The sequence below is a fragment of the Penaeus japonicus genome, unplaced genomic scaffold (genome assembly GCF_977035675.1).
Source record: "Penaeus japonicus unplaced genomic scaffold, GWHDUDI00000001_assembly GWHDUDI00000005, whole genome shotgun sequence".
NCBI lineage: Eukaryota > Metazoa > Arthropoda > Malacostraca > Decapoda > Penaeidae > Penaeus > Penaeus japonicus.
In genome coordinates, this window is record NW_028234407.1 from 35,896,091 (window position 1) to 35,901,090 (window position 5,000).

Here is a 5,000-nt window from a genome sequence, read left to right on the forward strand (position 1 = left end):
CAGGTGTACGGCAGTCCCACGGCGGGTGACAGCTGAAGCGTAGCGACCGTTGCGAGGGCAAGGTTCTGTCTGCCACCGGAACGTGAACCAACAAACACTTATTTTGCATGCAACCTTTTCCGGTAGTGGATTTTGTGCGCATGATTTTTTGCGGGTCAGTTCGCATGTGTGTAACACATAAGGGGAAGGTTATTGTTTGTACACCAGATTTTCAAAGATAGATTTGGGTCTAAAAAATACACAAAATTATACATAAACACACACACACACACACACGCGTGCGCGTGGATATAGATAGATGTGTGAGTGTGTGTGTGTGTGTGTGTTTGTGTTTGTTATAAATGAATGTATGTACATTATATAAACCACATACGGATAAACAAAAAAAAAGTTATAAACATGGACTGAAAGATAAATTGATAGACAGAAACAGATAGAGATTCACATTTCGTAGAAGTGTGTCAGTGTGATAGAAGAAGCGGCCGAGACGAGTAAGCCTGAGATGTTGACAAAGGCGTCGGCCAAGATGATGGCCGGCTGAACATCCGGGCGGAGTCGCGGGCGGAGTCGCGGGCGGAGGGTCAGATGTGTCTATTGAACGGAAAAGGGACAAGCGTCTGTCGGTCCGCACTAAGGGATTGTCCTTATTAACGGGGGGCTGAGGGTCGCGTGTGGAGATTGCGCCGCGTAAAATATATATATGAAGAACCCGTATGTGGTGAATGTTATGCATCCTATATAAAGATACAATAAAAGAAGATTAATACAGAGTCTTGGTGTCTCTATTGAACGTGAAGGGAAACCGAAATCCTTAAAAAAAAGGAAGAAGAAACCTATGACGAATGAATGGAAGGAAGAAACCTGTGATAAGTGAATGGAAAGAAGAAACCTGAATGAGTGAATGTGAATGGACTTTTTCCAATCCGGTGGGAAGCAGAGGCTGAAAAGGGGAGAGGCCAGAAAGCTGCAGCAGGTGGTGATAGTGGCGGATGTGTGGTCCTGTGGCCACAGTTAGTGATGCGGCCAACGGTAAACCACACTAAATGGCCACAAACAGGGATCTAGTTCAAGGCAAAACTGATTATTTATTAACGCGTGTATCTAAAACTATTTTTTTTTTATTCCATCCACATTACGTACATAACATACTGTAGTTACCATCATGGTTATTACTGTTATCATTCTAGGACATAAAACCCTCCTTTGAGAGAAAAAAAAAGCTTGTGATTTTAGTCCCCATTCATTAAAGAAACAGACGACCTTGGGCTGAGTTTCCGCATTCTAAGCTCGTTTCGAATCAAGCACACGATTCAAAGTTTTAAATACTATTGGTCTCCTCTGATCGATATAAAGCTGAATAACTCGTATATTTTCATTGTAATTGCCGTTTCTATTCTCTTAGAAACTGTCAGTTCCAGAAAAGTTGAAGTAATTACTTGGGTTAGATATATTTCTCTATCTCTCTCTCTCTCTCTCTCTCTCTCTCTCTCTCTCTCTCTCTCTCTCTCTCTCTCTCTCTCTCTCTCTCTCTCTCTCTCTCTCTCTCTCTCTCTCTCTCTCTCCCTCTCTCTCCTTCTCCCTCTCTCTCTCTATCTCTAATGAATAAACAAAGTAAACAAAATACGTAAACCCAACCCAGGAAATAAGAAACAGCTATTCATCAATTGACACACTCGTCAAAGTCACCACGTAGACTCGCGACCCTTTCTCTGCATGGAACAGCCCCGACATGCAATGTAAACATCATTTGGCGAAGTCATCTTGCATGTTTTAGTTTCGATGAAGCATAAAAGCGCGCGCGTGCCTCTGTGTGTATACGTGCTTGCTTGCTTGTGTGTGTGTGTGTGTGTGTGTGTGTGTGTGTGTGTGTGTGTGTGTATGTTTATGTGTGCGCGCACATGTGATCAGCAAGCCGGATAAACATGTGTTCACCGTACGCAGCATCAGAGCCTTGCGATGACCCAGTTACCAGAGCGCGTAACAGACGTGCTGTGATGCTAAGTGTGCAAGTCCACCACAAGTCTCGTGAGTTATTTTCGTGCGACTTCTACGCAGCCGCGAGTGTCGTTGTGCCTTCTGTCTGGTTCTTCTTCTTTGATTGATGTGCGTGTGTGTGTGTGTGTGTGCATACGTGTTTTGTGCTTGTTGATACATACACTTAATTGGAACTTTTCGAACGGTTGATATATACACACATGTAACTCATTCATACACGCACGTACATCTATGCGCGTGAGCACAGACACGCATACACACACACACCTCTACACACACTCACACACACACACACAAACACCCACACAACCCCCCTCCCCCCCACACCCACACACAAACACCCCCCCACACCCACACCCACACAGACACCCACAAACACACAAACACCCCCCCACACCCACACAGACACCCACAAACACCCACACAATCCCCCCCACAACCCCCCCTACACCCCCACACACACACACACACAGCGACACCCACATTCTCAAACAAACAAACACGCACAAACACCCACACTCTCAAACAAACAAACACGCACAAACACGCGCACTCTCAAACAAACAAACAAACACGCACAAACACGCGCACTCTCAAACAAACAAACAAACACGCACAAACACGCGCACTCTCAAACAAACAAACAAACACGCACAAACACGCGCACTCTCAAACAAACAAACAAACACGCACAAACACGCGCACTCTCAAACAAACAAACAAACACGCACAAACAAACACGCGCACGAGGTAGGCAGGTGCGTGACAGCGAGTGACGGGACGAGGAATGTAGGGTAAGCCCGTCTGACAGAGCGACCGCGGGCCAAGTGCCGACTCGATGCCGCTAGCGGGAAGGTTCGCTTGTTTAATTGCGCTAAATGCCTTTGATTTCCGCAATTACCACTTCCGCACGATTGATTTTCACTCATTTCCTCCCGCATGCGGAGATTTGTAATTAAAGAATGCATGACGGAGAAATAAACCAGAACGTTGAAAAGATTGCGATCGTGTTTTGTTTTTCTTTTCTTTTTTTTATAATGAAGAATCTTGTAATGGCGCGATATATGACGCAATCCAGTGTCTTCCACCTGTTCAGATGGCTTTGTTTTTTGGGGGCAATACTCACGCCTGAGGTAAATTGTAATATTATCTGGGAAATCGTTTTTTTATGTTTCTTTTACGTGTGAGAGAGGGAGGGAGGGGGGGAGAGAAAGAGATGAGGGGAATGAAAGAGTGAGCAAGAGAGGAGGGGGGTAGATAAAGAGAGAGAGTGAAAGAGAAAGAGAGAGAGAGAGAGAGAGAGAGAGAGAGAGAGAGAGAGAGAGAGAGAGAGAGAGAGAGAGAGAGAGAGAGAGAGAGAGAGAGAGAGTGAGAAAGAGAGGGAGAGGGATAGATAGAGAGAGAGAAAGAGTGAGAAAGAGAAAGAGAGGGAGAGGGATAGATAGAGAGAGAGAAAGAGTGAGAAAGAGAGGGAGAGGGATAGATAGAGAGAGAAAGAGTGAGAAAGAGAAAGAGAGGGAGAGGGATAGATAGAGAGAGAGAAAGAGTGAGAAAGAGAAAGAGAGGGAGAGGGATAGATAGAGAGAGAGAAAGAGTGAGAAAGAGAAAGAGAGGGAGAGGGATAGATAGAGAGAGAGAAAGAGTGAGAAAGAGAAAGAGAGGGAGAGGGATAGATAGAGAGAGAGAAAGAGTGAGAAAGAGAGGGAGAGGGATAGATAGATAGAGAGAGAGAATGCGAAAGAGAGAGAAAGAAAAAGTGAGAAAGAGAGATAGAGAGAAAGAGTCTGATGGAAAGGAAAGAGAAAGAGAAACAGCAAATGACCATACAGTAAGTAACCAGAGGAACGACCTGCCCGAGGCCATCCGGCAACCGTTAGCGCCCAGTCGGGGGTCGCGAGCAGGTGGCGGAAGGTAGGCTAAAATGGGCGGGGGCGGGCGGGGTCGTGGGTCGTGCCGGTGTCATAAAAGGATTCATAAAATACAGAAGAACGATATCTCTTACTTTTCGAATAAAAAGATTGGGATATATAGATACGTTTGTGAGAGATGTATGTATATACATATTTACACCCATTCACAAGGTGTCTAAAGAAAGTGCCAACCCAAAGTTTCTTTCGAGGAATTCATCAAAAGTCCCAGACACAGTCTTTACATAACCTTAATCCCCTCCATCGGCGCATCTGTGTCACGCCTCTTCGCCGACGACAAGGAGTGAAATCTGAATGAAAGAGACCCCATATATGGCAACTGTGCTTTCGTGTGGACTGCCTGTTTGTTACCTGAACGTCTACGTCTTATTTTTACACCTTAAGTTGCTTCTTTATGGTTAGGTGACTGCCGATCTTTATATCTGTATGTGCGCCTGTGTGCTTTTACCAAATAGCTTGTGTAGTATAGCCTATTCCATAATTTTATACATATGGGTTTAAAATCTTATATTCATTGTTGTGTCGTATTTTGTCTTTTGCCTTTGAGTTGCAGAAATTACTGGAATAGCTGCTGTATGATGATAGTAGTAGCATCAAGCAGAAGTAATAGTAATAATGATAGTAATAGTAGCAACGCCAGCAACAGGAACAGCAACAATAGCAGAAGTAGTAGGAGTGTTAGGAGTGGTAGCTGTAGCAGGAGCAGCATTAACAGTAGTATTATATAGTAGGAGTAGCAGTAGTAATAGTAATAGTAGTAGTAGCGGTAGCAGTAGCAGAAGTAGTAATAGGATTAGTAGTATTGTAGGAGTAGTAATAGTAGCAGAAAAAGACAGCAGAAGTAGTAGTATGATAGTAGTACTAATATCAATAGTAGTAGCAGCATGAATAGTAGTAGTAGTAAGCTTAATATTAGTAATAGTAGTAATATTAGTATTAATAGCAGCAGTAGTAGTAATAGCAGCATGGATAGTAGTAGTAGTAACAGTAGTAATAGTACTAACAGTGGTAGTAGCATTACTAGTTGTAGTAATAATACTGCTGATAGTGGTAGGGCAAAGGGCAAGGTTGAGACAT

General features: G+C 43.9%; 1 protein-coding gene across 2 annotated transcripts in view; it reads right to left on the bottom strand.

The window, feature by feature from the left end:
• LOC122255463 (perlucin) overlaps positions 1-5,000 on the bottom strand; it is a 20,629-nt gene that overhangs the window by 5,674 nt on the left and 9,955 nt on the right. The gene's annotated exons all lie outside the window — the stretch shown is intronic.